Source organism: Protopterus annectens, chromosome 8.part0 (genome assembly GCF_019279795.1).
Source record: "Protopterus annectens isolate FY-2018-M chromosome 8.part0, PAN1.0, whole genome shotgun sequence".
Classification (NCBI taxonomy): domain Eukaryota; kingdom Metazoa; phylum Chordata; order Ceratodontiformes; family Protopteridae; genus Protopterus; species Protopterus annectens.
In genome coordinates this window covers 634,662,572-634,680,226 of record NC_056741.1, presented here as the reverse complement: position 1 = coordinate 634,680,226, position 17,655 = coordinate 634,662,572, and the positions used below count along the sequence as shown (strand labels likewise).

The following is a 17,655-nucleotide window of genomic DNA, read 5'->3' as shown; positions in this document are numbered from 1 at the left end:
CTTGGGATCAAGGCAAGAGTCTGAGTAGAAGCTTAAGAGCCAGTGTTCAGGGAGAGAGATTGACTCCAAAACTGTCAGAGTCATCCCTCACTCTCATGGCATCAGCTCTTGATAGCCTGGCTGCAGTGTTCGCCTTGGAGCAGAGATGAGTTGGAGCTTCAGTGTCTTTCTCTTTCCTGCCTATTAGAGAGACTTCCACGTCTCCAATTTCCTCCTCAGTTTTCAAGGCCTTCAAACAAGTCCTCTTAAGGTTGAGAGAAGAGGTGACTCCATTTTATTCATATCTAACCTGACCTCAAACATATTCTGCTACGGTATCCACTTCTTCTCATTAACATGGACAGCCATCTTCAAAGAGCCTTGGGGAAGTTCTGTATTTGAGCTTCCAGCCTGATTCAGACATTTAGGTTCATCTCTGGAATCCATCACAGAAACCATGTTTTTGGATGAAGGGAGGACTTCCGTAGATCTCCCTTTAGAGACATCTCTTTTGGCGAAATCTTAGAATTGTTGAAACAGAGAGGGGGATGGTTCACAGATATGCCTTCCCTGGAAGAATCCATGTTCTTGGATGCCTTTAGAGCTGCCTGGGTTGTTCTTCCCTCCTGATGCTGTCATTGGCTTGGTAACACAGTGGTTTTGGAAGGAGTTTAATACAGCAGAGCCAATACCTAAAAAGTCAGATAAAATTATAGCTGCACCAAAAGAAAGATTTAATTGGAATATAGGTCCCCCAATAGATGCCATGGTCATAGCAGCAGCCATGAAGAAAGAGCTCTCCAAAGAGAGCTCATCTGCCCATACCCCTTACAGGAAATCCCGGGCTTTCGACAGATTTGGAAAAAGGATGAATGCTTCAGCAACTTCTTCCTTGAGAGCAATGAACTCAATCGCTCTCATCATTTGATTCCAAAGAGAATTGACCAAGGAAATTAGCAATTCCCTTTCAGGTAATTTGCCAGTGGATACACAGAAGACCATGGGATCCCAAATATCTACCCTAGGTTCTGTTTGTAATGTTTTCATACACTTGCTTTTGAATCCAGCCGATGGGACAGACAAAGCAGCAGGTACCGGCATAGCCATATGCTGCCATGCCTGGATGCATTTGTGTGATTTTTGCAGAAGTCTTTAAGATGTCTTTCATCAATACTCCTTTTGATGGTACCACCTTGTTTGATCCAAAGGTTAAAGAAACACTTACTAGAAGTGAACGAGATGATAAGACCCTTTTTGCTATTGGAATCTTCTTCTCTACTACTCAGAGAGCCTTCTCTAGGGTTCTAACAAGGATGCTTCTTTGGAAAGCCCACCCCCATGACAGAGGAGGGGGTAATTTTAATGGATATCATCCTAGGAGCAGAGGTGGTCCACAAAACCAGGGATTTTGTAGACCTTTTTCTGAGAGATCCTTCCAGCACTTCTGAAGGGTTCCTGACTGTCTCACTCTGAAGGCAGTTGGGGGGGCACTTACCCATCCACCCTCAAACTTGGTGGACCATCACTTCTGATTCTTGGGTGTTAAGGATAATAACCAGAGGATAGTCAATTCCATTTTCAACAATGTATGAGACAAAGTCCAGGATTCCTTTAGTGCCACCCAATCAATTTTATTCCACAACAGCAGGAGTTGAAAAGGCTGTTGGAAAAAAGTCCTCCAGCAGGTCCCACCAGACCAGAGAGAATCATGGTTGGGAGGGTGGCCTAATGGTTAAGTTGTTTGCCTTACAAACACAAGGTGCAGGGTTTGAGTCTCACAAGGGATAATTGTCTAGGCTTACAATGGCTCACAAGGGCAGTTAGTCTAGTACTAACCTATGAAATCCCTATGAAAATGTGTCCACTCCAGGTTCTTTTTAGTTCCAAAGAAGACCTCTACTCAAAAAGGATGACTGGATGTGCTCAATAGATTTCCAGGATGCTTACTATCATGTAAAATACACAGGTATTCCAAGAGGTTTCTCTGTTTTCATGCTTGGAGCCAATCACTTCCAATTCAGACCTGTGCACTTTGGACTCACCATAGCTCCACTTCTGTTTACCAGATGCATGGCAGTAGTGATAGCCTACCTCAGACTGCAGGGGTTTCTGGTGTTCCTATATTTAGATGACTGACTCCTAACCATTTCAACCAGGGATCTGTTAATTCTCCAGTGGGACCTTTTACTCTAGTTAATTCACAGCTTGGGGATTATGGTCACTCTGCAGAAGAGAAACTGATCACCAGTTCAGATCTTATATTTTTTGGATGCCACCTGAACAGTACAATGCAGATAGTCACCCTGCCACAACATAGGATTCAATCCAGGTCCTAGTCAATTCATTACCATCAGAATGGCTAATTCTAAACCTTTTAGAGCTTAAGGTTCTTCAGTGGCCTCTCATGATCCATTTGTCTCAACTTCATCACCCCTTCAACACCCAGATCAGGCAGACCTCAATGTGCAGAGCCCACATAAAATGCTGGATCACTTCCACAGACCTATCAACAGGTCATCCAGTCTCCCCACTTCCTTCTACTGCAGTAGTTATCATGGATGCTTCCCTTTTTTGGGTGGGTGGGGCATCACAAGGGGAAGATGGTCCAAGGTACTTGGACACCCTTAGAGACCATCCTTCGCATCAATGCCCAGAATATGACAACAGTCCTTTTGATATTGGAGGCATTTCAAGACTGTGTTTTGGATAATGTGATTTCAGTTCAGATGTACAATATGTCAGGAGGGTATGAACAGGTTGTTGGGTTTGTAAAGAATTTACATAATAACAGGATTGGATTACAATTTGATGAACTCCAGTAAGGTAAAGTAGTAGTATTTTTGTATGACCATTTGGCAGGTTTACTTAATGGAAAGATAAGAAGTAAGGTACGTAGTTTGAAGATGGTACCCATTTTCTGGATGTACGTAGTTGGCATTCCCCCATTTACTTAAAGCACTCCCTTATAGCTGTTATGTAGTGATAGCAGTGATGCAGAGAGAGTTGCAAAGAACTGCTGCTATGTTGTTGGGGAAGGGGTATAACAAAGAAGTAGTGATAGCTTCTGTAGATAGAGTACAACGAAATGTTGAGAAGGTGGACAGAGAAATTAATGATTCTGATCATAGCAAATTTAATAGACATAGAAATGTTGATTACAAAAGAATACATGTAGTAGCTACATATGATCTATTAAGTAAACAAGTGATTAATATTATACAATATTATTGGGATTTTTTAAATTAAAGTTTAAAGAGTTTGCTAATACTTTATTTGACATTCCCCTGTTCTACTTTAGGAGAGGATGCAGCATAAAAGGTATGATTATTCACGGCAGATTTATTACCCCGTTAATAAAATGTATAGGGTGCCCACACATATGGGAAATTTTGCTTGTGGTAATTGTATAAGTTGTAAGTTTCTTGTTAGGACTTTTGATAAAATCAATGGTGTATTTTTTAAATCAAGTGGCAGATTTGGTTGTATGATAGAAGGACTTGTGCATGCATTGAAATATTCTTGTGGTTTGTTTTACATTGGGGATAGCAAGAGGGCTTTTAAGTTCAGATTGAAGGAACATGTTCGGGATATAAGAAATGTTAAGCTTGAAAGGCCTCTTGCAACACATTTTAAATTATATCATAATAGTAACCCAGGGCAGCTTAAAGGTACAATTTTGGAAAAAGTAAATGTGCATAATTGTGTAGATGTGAAGAAAAACTTTTATATAAAGAAACTGTATTTATTCTTAAATATGAAACTCTGACCCCTGCTGGTTTTAATACAGATTGCAGCTGGAGAGTTTTAATTTAGTATTTAAATGTAATTGTTTAATTGATTTAGTCAGGTGCTTGAGAATGATAGTGTTTAAGATGGTGGTAAGTGCGTAATTGTTTAACTCCTTTGAAGGCTGTTATGCAGAGGTGCTGGTGTTTGGATATATGTTATTTTAATAAACTTCAGATTTGGACTTGTATCTACTGGCTTTTCATTGTTTCATCCTATTTTGGCTATAGTTGTGCTGTACTTTGGAGAATATGTCAGTGGTCTGGTACATCAACAAAAAGCAACGAAGTCTTAGCAATTATGCTGAGATGCCATGAGTGTTAGGCAACGGTCAATGCTTCCCATTGCTTTCTGCTGGCAAAGCATATCCGGGAGACTTCTAATGCATTAGCAGACAAATTGAGCAAGCACATTCTTTTGCCTTACAAGTGGCCCCTCTGTCAGACAGCGACAAACAAAAGCTTCAGTCGCTGGGGCCAACCTTGCTGTGACCTGTTTGCTTCAGTAAGTCCAGCAGTTATTTTATTTATTTATTTACAGTTGATTACAGAGGATGTCAGAATGGGTAGAAGCCCATTATCAGGGGAGGCCGGGGGAGAAAAGCTCCAATTATTACAAAACATTTTAAAAACAATAATTTTACAATTTTCAAAAATAAAACAAAAACATCTGCAGTTTAATTATAACAAATTAGACATTATATGAAAACATTGTTTAAGAATCCATACAGGTTATATGCCAATCATTTAATATTTAGAGAAATTTAGACAGTTTTTAGAGAAATTTAAAGGTGAGTTAGTCTAATACAAACTAGAAATGCAATATGAAGTGAGGAAAAAACAGGCTTATGGTATATTTATAGAGAAAGTCAGGGAAGAGACTTTGACAGAAGTAAGGAAGTAAGTGAAGAAGACAGAGTAAGGAGTTATAAGGAAAGAACAGATACTTGTTCTCTTATAGGGATATAGTTTTGTCCTAATCCCTCCACAGGGTCAGTCACCAAGGGATGTTCTGATCTATGTTTGGCCCTAGGTCTCCTTTATGCTTCCCCTTCATTTCTTTTAATTACAAAATTCATTCAGAAAGCCAGAAAGTGCAAGGCCATAGTGATCCTCATTGCCCTTTATTGGCCTGACAAGTTTGGTTCTCATATCTCTGGTTTCACCTTCTAAATGTACCCTGGATGCTGTCATACAAGGCAGATCTTATCTCCCATCCTTCCCGGCATCCTCTCCCGGACCTTGAGACCATGAAATTAACTGCTTGGTTACTCCAATTCTAATGATTGCCAGGGATGCCAGGTTTAAGAAAAATATAGTTTATACCCTCATTGCCTCACAAAAGTCTAACACCAGAAGAGTGTACTAAAGCAAATGGAAAAGATTTTCTTTTTGGGCTATGGAAAATGGTTTGGATCCCTACTCTGCACCCCTTCCCTCTATTAGAATTCCTTTCTGAATTATTCCAAAGAGGTTCTAGTTTCTTTACAATCAAAGTTCAACTTGTAGTCCATAATGAGACTTTCATAACTTTGTTAAAGGTATCTAAAGCCTTTCTTAAAGGAACATTTCTTCTTCTTCAGACGCCAATATGACAACCTAGCTCACCTTGGGTTATTACAGTAGTGCTTCAAGCTCTCACACAACCCTCTTTTGAACCAGCTGTTTCTGTGAATCTGAAGTTCTTTACATGGAAAATGATCTTTTTTTTATAGCAGTTACTTCTGCTAAGAGAATTTCAGAACTACAGGCTTTTTCATGTAAACCACCATATTTGTTTTATCATAAAGACAGGTCCTTCCTGAAACCAAATCTGTCTTTCCTTCCTAAGGTAGCATCTGAATCTAGTATAAATCAATCCATTAATTTACCTATATTCTTTCTAAAATTTTCCAAAAAAGGAGAGTATGCATTACACTTACTTGATGTTCATAGACAACTAAGATTTCAACTAAAGACTTCAGAAAATCAGACCAATTATTCATTGCCTTATCCAAATCAAAACTGGGATGGGGGCATCTCAAAATTTGCCATCTTGAGATGGCTAGCAAGTTGCATTTCCTTTGTTTATGACAAGTTGGGTCTGCACCTATGCAGATCCTTAAGGAGAATAACAATAACCATATAGAATGTTATAATTATAAAATAGCATAACGTATTCCAAGAGCTAAGCCAACACAGGAATGGAGAAAGGAGATTCAGCTGACTGGGATGACTGCAGTTAGGGGTACAGAGAATAGGTAAGAGGAGGCTGGAATTTACTGCAGAAAACTGGCAAAGGAACCAAAGTATTAAGAGCAAATAAATAGAGAGGAGAAAGATGATAGAACGGGAAAAGGCCAAGAACAAATTTGTACTGCAGGCTAGAGATTGCCTTGCCTACCAAGTACTGATATCAGAGTATAGGCGGAGAAAAAGTAATAGGGGATTCTAACTGAAAGACCAGCACTAATAAGAGTTTTTAATAAAATCTAGAACAGAAGCTGTTGTTAAAAAGTGGTTAATTAGTAGAGCACATAAAATAATGCATGACTGTATGAATTAATCATAGGAGTTTAAAAGGCTTGGAAAGAGACTTGATAAGAAATTCACTAAGAAATACTTGGAGGATATATGTATGGCTCCCAAATATGAAACAAAGTTTAGAAGATTTAGGATTTTTGCTTGAAAGTGTTTGCATACGTATTTTTATACTCCAATCAGACTCAAAAGAAAATTTTCCTCAGGTAGATTACAAATGTTGGAGGTGTGATTGGGAAGAAAGAGATAATTGGAAACTTTTTTTTTGGTAGTGTAAATGAGTTGGCAGACTTTAAAAAATCCCTGCAGAGTACTCTGTCAGAAATATAGGAGAAGCACCTAAGCAGGTATAACTAAGGAAATAATTTTTTTGAGCTGTGATGTAGATTTGGAATTGCCTAGACATAGCAAGGCCTTGCTGAGTTTAATTGTGGTGGCTGCCGAAAAAGCAATGACTAGAAAATGGAAATCAAAGTCTAAACAACCTGTAATAGAAAAAAGTGAATATAGTAACAGAGTTAAAAGAGCTGGAAGTGGTAGCTTTAGAAAAGAGTAGAAGCAAATTACATAGAAAAAAATGGGAATTGTGGGAACAATACATGCCAAATAATGTTTTGGAGGAGGATTGAGGTTTAAGAGAAGGTGGGAATTGAATGAGCTATGTAATGTTCGAATGACAGTTGGCATTATAGTAGATTATATGTGATGTATATTTTCATTTATTTAAATGTATGATTGCGTCATAAGTGATAATTTAATGAATATGTTTCTTGTTTAAAAAAAAAAGTTGGGTCTGCCCCTTTCTAAGAAACCAACAACTAATTCAACAGGGGCCATACCTCTCAACCTGGGAACATCAAAAATCTAGACAAGGCCCATAAAAAATAGGTACAAATCTGTACACCTATTAGCATACAATTTGTATACATAGTTACGTAACCCAGCACACTCCAATGGAATTATGGGATACCAGCTTTCAAATGCAAACTGAACAACAGACGACCAAAATATGGCACCAGAGTCCCCTTGCAGCCATTATAATGTCCCATTACCTGGCTGTTTCACCCCATTTACCATAAACCCTAATGTGCATACTACTTTACTTCTACAATGATTATTTGGATTTTATATTTACATTTTATAGCACAATACACAAACACTAGTAGACATCTGCTAAACAGAGCAATACTGTCTCACAATGAAAATAGACTTAGCATTAAAACTTCTCTGCCCTTGAAACTCACATTCATTGAAACACCATTGAAACCCACACCACATCCAAAGAAAATGCTTCTGGCCAGTGGTGGATAATGATTACCTTTGGGCTGTTTTCAGATCATAGGCCCCTTGCACACAAAACAAGAAACATACATGTGTTCTTTGATACACCTTCCTGACTTTATTAAATTATATTCCTTGTATAATGCAGCACACTTGTTAGACTTAGAGTGAATTTTAAATTTATTGTTTGAACATTTTTCCAGTAGGCAATGAAACAAAATGCAGTAATGTAAGCCATGAGCATTTTGCACAGCTTCTAGAACTTATTTTCAGTTTTCAGTTTTTTGCTTGACTTACTCTGATTTGTGTTATCAGACCAACTCAGTAGCTGGAAATGCACAACAAAATAAACTAGGCAAACTGCAATGCATCTACATACTGTGGGAGTAGAACCCACAGCCTTCTGCATCAAAAGCAAGTATTTAACCTGTTATGCTATTAACAATGCAATCAACCTCAGCATAAACAACACTAAACTTCTTTTCCCCTGAAGCTCTCAGCTCCTTGTAAAATACACTCAACACTCAACTGTATCTCTCAACTTTGCAGCACAAGAAATCTGGAAAAAGCCAAAATGTATTGGGGGGGGGGTCAAAATCCCAAAAACCAGGGACACATTTTAAACATTGCTTGTATAATTTTGGAAAGTTGCTGTGTTTGCAACTCAGTTAAGTCACTATTGCTTAGATTTACTCTTACTAATGTATAAACAACATGAAACTGCTGCAACATTTGTTACAGTTACAAATTTAAGAATTTCTGCTTGAAAGTTAATTAAACAGATAATGTTGAAAAAGGGAAATGAAACCAAAAAAAATATTAAATGGTTTAAATTAAACAACATGGCAACCGAACTTCTGAACTATTACTAAGTACAGTATTACAAAGGAATTTTTTTTTGCTAGAGAGGGGGGTCTCAAAATTGTCAGTGAAGTCATTGCATCAAACTGCATGGCAGCAGATACAGTCTCCCTTGTAAGCTGCATCACCTCGACAACATTCCTTAAGAGATTTTGTGCAAGTCTACTATTACTCCTCAGATACTTGTGAAACAAAGATGATGCGGGCATTGATTTCCTTTTATAAAATTAATATTGGTTAGCAGTCTGAATGGCAGTAGGCCATTCCTCAGTACATAACAGACTGCATTACCTGTAGAGAAATGCATGCTGTAGTCACTGTGTGAAGCCTTTAATCTCCCTTAGCTATCGCTTATTTGCGACTAGTAATAATAGCTTGGTGTAGATTAAACAACTTTACACAGGTAAAATAACCACTCCTACATAGTGGTTGGTTCATCATCCCCATATCTTGTAAGAAATGCATTTTAGCCCAGTTTACTTTTTTGTTGTATTATTTTGTAACCAAGAATAAAATCTACCTTTGCTGCAAAGAATAGGAAATGAGAAAGGATGACTACCTGTTATGATGGCAAGTTGTCAGTCTGCAGTTTAGAAGTGTAAAAGTCTAACTGCACCACACATGAATGTAACAAGAAGGTTTGCAAAAAGTGTCCAATCATACATCAAATCTGCAACTCTATATTTTTTCACAGCTGTATTTATTTATTATATATTGACATTTTTAACTCATCTTTTACAAATGTTTAATGATATGCACAAAACAAATATAACAAGTTAGTGTGTTAAGGAGAAATCTAGCAACATGAGTCATTAAATGGATATTCTTTTATTTGTTGATATACAAGGTTTATAAGAAACATTTATTGGCTTTTCTGAAAAAGTGCTTCTGTACTTAAAAAAAAAGGTTGGGACAAACTAGGGGAGTTGGGCAGTGTTCATACTGTTGAAACACAAGTATAAATAACTAGCAACAGAGACATGTTTCATAATATATTCCTGGAGTGCTTATCCTTTTATTTGTTTAATGCCTGTGAAGCAGTATGGCTCTCAAAATATGACGACCTATTTTTAAGGGTGAAAATCAAACTGTGGTCTGGTTACAAGGCATGAGCAGTATGCAGGAAGTGGCCATAAGAATCAAATCCAGGTATGCATGATACAGCTTGTGAGCTGCACGTTTTATTAACCACAGCAGCATGCTGTGAACCAGTCAGGAAATTTTAAACTATGCAAGTGGATTTTGAAGGAAACAAAACATTTTTTACTGTTCTAACTAGTAAAGAAGCCTCCACATCAGTATTACTAGCAGAATGAATATGGAGAAGGATAACAAAATGCACTGTAGAGGAATTCATATTTCTCTGACTGAAGGAACTACAGATTGTACTGTAGTGTGGATCACTTGTTTGAGATACAGAAATATCAGCAGTGTAACGTTTGGACTGCATTAACATAAAGCTTCTTTATAAAAGCTCTGACAAACAGCCCACCTGCACAGAGAGAATGGACTTCTGTATGAAACTAGCAACTTGGCTTTAAGAAGAAAAGTGCAATTCTATAGGTAAGTTACTATATGAATAGATTGATGTTCATCGTGTTTCACTGTTGCAGTCATTACAATTGGGTTATCCTGCTGGCAGGCTACCCGCAGTCGGCCCGAGTTCGAAAGTCTAGGTCCGGTGTCGGTTGCTGTCGCCTCCTCCCTGACGTCAGTGCGCCAGGGGTATAAAAGATGCAGCCGACGCCATTTTCTTCAGTCTTTCTTGCCGCGTGGTGCCCGAAGCAAAAGTAGTTCGCAAGTGCCGGTCGGCAGACTCCTGAAATTTTCAAATTAGAATTTCAGATCCGAAGTCTTCATTAAAGCTAAGTACCCCATTGGGGAAACTTTTTTCTATTAAGCGTCGGTACGATTTTGCATTTCATTACTTTGGCAGAAGATTCAATTATATAATGCCGTCGAAACAGCCGACTACCGGAGTTTATAAAAAGCGCAAAGAAAAAGAAAAGGACAGGCATTCGAGTTCCAAAACTGATGACGAGGCTTCCGTTAGGCCTGTCGCCGGTTCGCTGGTTCTCAGTGAGGCGCTTTCGCAGCCCCTGACGCCCGCTACCTCAGAGCCACAGGCCGCTTCCGACTCCCACATGGAGCCGACTAGGCCTCTGGAAACTCAAGGTATTGGACACTTGGAAAGTATTCCCTCAGATGGGTCCGAAGACGCTGAACAGGCATCGGCTTCTGAGGGTGTTTTCAGGCCTACACAGTTACATGTAAAGCCATTTTCAGCTTCAAAGGCAAAGACTAAAGCAGCTGTAAAGACAAAAAACAAATACAGCATTCTCCTGGACAGGCCTCCATGCCTAAAAAACAGATGCTTAAAATGGCCGAAGAACCTAATTACTTTGATCAGGGGTTCCCACCCCCCTCTTGATAAGAGGCCTAGGCAAGACATAGAATATGAATCTTCAGACTAGGTTTCCATTTCTTCTGATTCCTCTTCTGAACAGGAATATTCCCTTCCTCCCTATGAGGATTCTGATGCTGAAGAATCTGTCCCTTCAGCCTCACCTCCTGAGGATTATTCTTTTGGGGAGACCCTGCATATTATGAGGGAGCATTTTCATTGAGAGAGCCAAGATTACTCAGAATCCAAGAAAAGGCTCAGAGACTTTCTTTTATTACCCCAGCACAGGCCCCTTGCTATTCTTCCTGTTTTAGACATTGTAGATGATGTATTTTCAGAGTCTCGTCTGTCTTCTGACTCTTTACCACCAGCTTCTGTTAAGCCAGGCAGATACTACAGGGTTCCTGATTCTCATAAATTTCTTTACAAAAACCCTGGTGCTGACCCAGAAACTATTTCTCAGGGTCCCAAGGGGGGTCAAGGCTTCCACTTGAAAAAACCCTATCCCCTCTGATAGAGATTCAAGGGCCCTGGACAGATGGGGGAAAAAGATTTATACTTCTGCTACCTTGGCTGTAAGATCTTTAAATTGTCAATTTCATATGCTTAAATATCAGCAATATCTTATGTCACAGCTAAAACAGAAAACGTTGACAAATTCAGAATGTGCAGAAAACAAAGAAATGCAGGATTTATTGCATGCAGCTGAACAAGTGGGAAAGCATACTTTGTAACATGGTTTTGATTCTCTAGAGGCCTCCTGCAGGGCCGCAGTTACAGATTCTGTCATTAGGAGGCATACTTGGTTAAAAGAACAGAATATGCCCGATCATGTTAAAGCAAAGCTATTAGATGCTCCTTTACAACATGATACCTTGTTTGGTGTTAAAGAAGAAGAGGTGTTGAAGAAAATGGAGCTAAATCTATGCAAACAGTAAAGGATTTCTTACAGGTACAGCCTCCCAGATTTAGCAGGAACTGGCCTACAAAGAATTGGTCCTTTCCAGTGTCAGACAGGCCACAAAGAGGCAGATACAGACGCCCCAGAGGCAGATCACAGCTCCAAGGCTCATACAGGCCTAAACAATGGGGTGCTTCTGCCTCCAAAAGCGGAGAGGAAAAATCACAGCCGTACAGGAAACAGTTTCAATGACTTTCCCCTGTCAGCACCAAGCACTTATCTTCTGGCAGCTCCTTTGGGGGGAAAACTAGCACTTTTTTCACAAAATTGGCACATGATCACCCAGAACAAATGGGTCTTAAATGTCGTATCTCAAAGCTACAGGTTCCACTTTCACACCCTGCCAAGGCCAAACGGTATGCCAGACCTGCCATGCAATCAATGGGCAGAGGCACAAAAATAAGTTTCATCCCTCATGGACATGAGAGCCATTCAGCAAGTACCATAGCAAGAGCAGGGACTAGGATTTTACTCAAGACTGTTCTTGGTACCCAGAAAGGACAAAGGCTGGAGACCAATACTGGACCTGTCCATCCTAAACACATTCCTGGATATTCCAAATTTCAAAATGTTAACTCTGCAGCAGCTTTTGCCCATGCTGGGCAAGAAGGCTTGGCTTGTGACTTTAGACCTAAAAGAGGCATACCTGCATGTCCCAATCAGACAATCATGCAGAAGATACCTCAGATTTATAGCTGGCTCAATCCACTACCAATTCTCTGCACTGCTCTTTGGCTTATCTACTGCGCCCAGGGTCTTCACAAAATGCCTGGCACCAGTAATTGCATTTTGCAGACAAAGAGGAATACAAATATATCCTTACTTGGACGACTGCCTTATTCAGGCAGAGAACAAGGACATTCTACTACAGCATCTGGTGTTTGTAAAAAGATTACTAACAGGTCTAGGGTACACAGTAAACGAAAAGATATCAAAGCTCGTACCCTCTCAAAAGATAATATTCCTGGGTGCAAGCTTAAATACAACTGCCTAGATGGCTTATCTCACGCCAGACAAACACAGACAACTGACTACTTATTTCAAAATGTTGACAACAAAGACCCATTTATCTGCAAGAAAAATTCTGCAGGCTTTGGGCTTCATGGCATCCTGCATACTGCTAATTCCATATGCAAGACTGCATATGAGGAAACTTCAATGGTATCTGAAAAGTGTTTGGACTCAACATTGCCACAGCCTGGAAACAATAATTACCCTCATTCCCTGCATGCAACAGGAGTTTCAATGGTGGGCAAAAGCCTGTCACCTCAACACGTGACAGCCATTCACCTTACCCACAGCCAGGCAGACATTGACAACAGATGCATCAGATTATGCCTGGGGGGCCCATATGGCAGGAAGATGTATTCAGGGCACATGGTCCACAAGTCAAATGCATCTACATATCAATCAAAAAGAGATGCTAGCTGTTCAGAATGCCCTGACAGCCTTCAAGGATCAACTTCATCCAGGACAACTACTGATAAAGATGGACAATACTACAGTCATGTGGTACATAAACAAGCAGGGGGGCACGCATTCCTACCCCCTCTGCAGACTAGCCATGAACTTGTGGGAAACAGCACTGACTTACCAAGTACATCTGCAAGCACAATTCCTGCCAGGAAGGATAAATACTCTGGCAGACGAACTAAGCAGAAACCTAATGGATCCCCATGAGTGGAAAGTAGATCCACAAGTCTTCAGCATGATAACAAGGAACTGGGGATGCCCGGACATAGACCTATTTGCCTCGCCTCACAACTGCCAACTACAGAGATTCTGCACAAGGACTTATCACAAGCAAGCATGGAAAGTGGATGCTCTATCTTTCAGTTGTAAAAACCTAACAGTATATGCCTTTCCTCTTCTGCCTCTCCTCCCCAAGGTACTCCTCAAGGTCAGACAAGAGAAACCAGAAATGATACTGATTGCCCCAGACTGGCCCTGCCAGCACTGGTACCTAATCCTAAAGTGCTTGTCTCAATGCCCAGCTTGGACATTACCTCAAATTCCTCACTTATTGACCCAACAAGACAGTCAGATACTGCACAGCCAACTTAGGACCTTAAACCTGGCAGCATGGCGGATAATGTAGCCATTCAAGACACACCTCTCTCTAAAGCAGTGATGGATGTTATTTTGGAGGCCAGGAGGCCTAGCACCAGAAAATCTTATGCAGAAAAATGGAAGAGATTCTGTGCTTGGAACCAGGCACTAGGTATTGACACGACTGTTGCAAATATTCCTCAGATTTTGCAATACTTAACTGAGATGCTGGATAAAGGCCTTTCCTTTTCATCAATTAAAATTCATGCCTCTGCCATTTCAGCTCATTACAATACGGAATCACCTATTCTTTCTCATCCATTGCTAAGGCAGTACCTCAGAGGGGCCAAAAACATAAGACCTCCAAGGAGAGCACCAGTACCTGCTTGGGACCTCAACTATGTCTTGGAAAAACTCACACTGCCTCCATTTGAGCCAGCCTCTGCAGCTGATATAAAATTCTTATCCTGGAAAACAGCTCTGCTCCTAGCAATAACCTCCGCTAGATGAGTCTCAGAGTTACAGGCACTCATGGCTGTGGAACCTTTTATCATTTTCCATCCTGACAGGGTTTCTCTAAGGACAAACCCTACATTTATGCCTAAGGTAGTGTCCAGTGTGTCCCTTAACCAAACAATTAATTTGCCTAACTTTTACCCAAACCCACAGAATAAGGGTCAGAGACTTCTGCATTCTTTGGACATTCACAGGCAGATACATTTCTACTTTGACAGAACCAAAGCTTTCATAAAGACTGAACAACTTCTAGTGGCATATGCTGCAGGATCACAAGGAAAGCCAATCTCAAAACAGACTATTTCAAAGTGGATAGGCCACTGCATTCGTTTTTGCTATTCACAGCATGGCAAATCAGTGCCTAAGGGCATTAGGCCACATTCAGCCAGAGCAGCAGCCACTTAAGCAGCCTTCCTCAGAGGAGTACCAACCAAAGACATCTTAGAGGCTGTAACTTGGAGTTCAGTGCATACTTTTACAAAGCACTATCACTTACCTCTCTACTCCAAATCCAGGGCAGGCTTTGCCACTGCAGTTCTGCAGGGCCTGATAGCCTCTTCTAATCCTATTTAGCCAGCCTCCCAGCCTTAGCTTTGGGATTCAACCCAATTGTAATGAATGCAACAGTGAAACACGATGAACATAGTACAGTTGTGTACCTACCATAAATGTAGATGCACGAGTGTATGCACTGTTGCAGTCCAGGTTACCCTCCCACCATCCCCCTTTTCCTTGCTGGGACTTATCTGTACGTCTCTATTCTATTCAACCTATGCAGTGTAATTGCTTGTAGATGAAGGAAAAGTTATTTTTTGTGTATGCATGCTTATTGGCATAATTTAGCCTACCTTTTTAGGGGCACCTGACATCTGGGGCAAGAAAAAACGAAGACAATGGCGTCGGCTGCATCTTTTATACCCCTGGCGCACTGACGTCAGGGAGGAGGTGACAGCAACCGACGCCAGGCCTAGACTTTGGAACTCGGGCCAACTGCGGGGGTAGCCTGCCAGCAGGATAACCCAATTGTAATGACTGCAACAGTGAATACACTCGAACGTGTACATTTATGATAGGTACACAACTGTACTTTTTCATGAGACATTTAATCCAGCTTCCCCAGTACCTCTTTCCTTAAATGTTGGCATGTCCTGGTATAAAGACCGTGTCTGCACACATCATCTTTACTACTTTCTTGCCCCACAACACAGAAAGCATAGTAAGCTCAAAAAAATATACCTCCTCTAACTTGTTTGCTTTGCAAAGCTCATTTGGGCAGCAGGGAAAATACAATCCTCCCAGGCAGTCTCCACAAAAAAAGAAATAGAAGGCTGAGCTAGGTAAAAGAATAATGCAGATGGAGGGAAGGAGGCTGGCTGGGAAAGAATTCTGGACACCCTAACTTGCTAGTAATAACTCCATATTAAGTGAATGGTGTGGAAGAAGCAGGACTCAGAAAGGGTAGCACAGATGCTGAGAGTGAAACTGCTTTGAGACAGTCTAACACACACACACACACACACACACACACACACACACACACACACACACACACACACACACACTCCGTTCTCCTTCCATTGCCCACACTCCATTCTCCTTCCATTGCCCACACTCTACAGCATAATTATCTGTGCAGCTGCTCTGTTTTTGGAAACCACTTCTAGTCTCGTCCCTTCTCCTTCCATTACCCGTGCAGCCGCTCCATTCTCCATTCCAGAAAACAGCTGGGAAATGAATGCACGCACGTTCTAGCCTCCTCTGTTCTCTTTCCATTGCCTGTGCAGCCGCTGTGTTCTTGTAGTCTCATTCCATTCTCAAAAAACAGATGGGAAATGAATGCATGCATATCCACGTTATTGTTTGAGCTCAGCTCAATTCCGACAGGCTGGCAGGCTGTCTCACAGTGCTGATGTCATTGCGCATGTGATATCAGCTCAAAACGCCAGAGAAAAAAAAAATTTAAAAAAAAATAGCCGGGAAATTTGGAAATTAAGGGCTGCCACTCGGGAATCATGGCACCCTATGTTTAGGACCACAAAACTCAGTAAAAGAGTAATTCAGTATGGTTGGGAAGTATGACAGGGGCAGTAGCAGCTTCTACAGTTTTTCAGTGTCAGTTTTCTGTTACTGAGATTTGTGCAGCTGCTACCTGGTCTACAGTGCATACTTGTGTATCTCCTTATAAACTGTATGTACAATCCAGAGCTTGTTCCTTCTTTGGCTGTGCTGTTTTCTGGAACATCTTTCCTTAATTCCACCCAGGAAATTATACAGCTATGGATTCTGTCTCATTGGTTGAATCAGATGAAAGTGGGCAACATCGGATATGAAAGTCATGTGCTCACCATAATGTTAGATCCATGTTGTCCTGTTTTCATCTGTTTAACACTCCCTCCCACCACCCTCCCTTCCAAAGTGTCATATACAGCTTCATGTAGAATGGGTAATCTTTATGGGAGTCTACTTATCTGTAACTTCAACAGGTAATTGCCATACTATTTTTATGGAACCCTTCAGTTTCCTGTTGGATCATGTTTTATTTAGTATTATTACTAGTTACATGTATTCTTACATAGGACAAATTAAATCCAAGATAATTTGAGGATGATGAGGGAATTATGGGTAGGGGAAGAGCCAGAGCCTGGAATGGAAGGTTTGGTGGTGCTGAGGTCAGATCTGAGGTAGATCTGAGTCCTATTCATTGAAATATATGAAAATTTGTCGCTATATATAAAACGCTATATTACTAGGGAACAAGTTCTTAATGCTCTAAGACCAAGAACACTGCATCAATGGGCCCAGACAATATCCCAGGATGCCTTCTAAATAGTATGAAACATGACCTATCAGGGCCAATGGAATTGCTATTTAACTGTAGCCTGCAAACAGACTTCGTGCCTCATGAATGGATAAAGGCAACAGTCATCCCTCTGCACAAAGGTGGGCCTTCTACAGACCCTGGAAACTACAGACCCATAAATCTCACTAGTTTTATATGTAAAGCAATAGAAACAATTATCAAGGAGATGATTAATAGAGATATAGTAAACCTCCATACACTGGACCCAACCCAGTTTGGTTTTGTCAGGGGCAGATCATGCCTAGTCAACCTGGTGAACTTCTTTGAGAAGGTCACCAAAGCAATGGATGAAGGCAAAATGGTTCACACTGCCTACCTTGACCTGGCCAAGGCATTTGACACAATACCTCACTCGGGCATTGTTGACAAACTCAAGAGGTTAGGTACAAACCCATATGTCACCCGGTGGATAGCCAACTGGCTCACAGACAGGACCCAG

General features: G+C 40.6%; 1 protein-coding gene across 2 annotated transcripts in view; it reads left to right on the top strand.

The window, feature by feature from the left end:
* GPR173 (G protein-coupled receptor 173) overlaps window positions 1-17,655 on the top strand; it is a 1,093,476-nt gene that overhangs the window by 486,906 nt on the left and 588,915 nt on the right. The window lies entirely within an intron of this gene.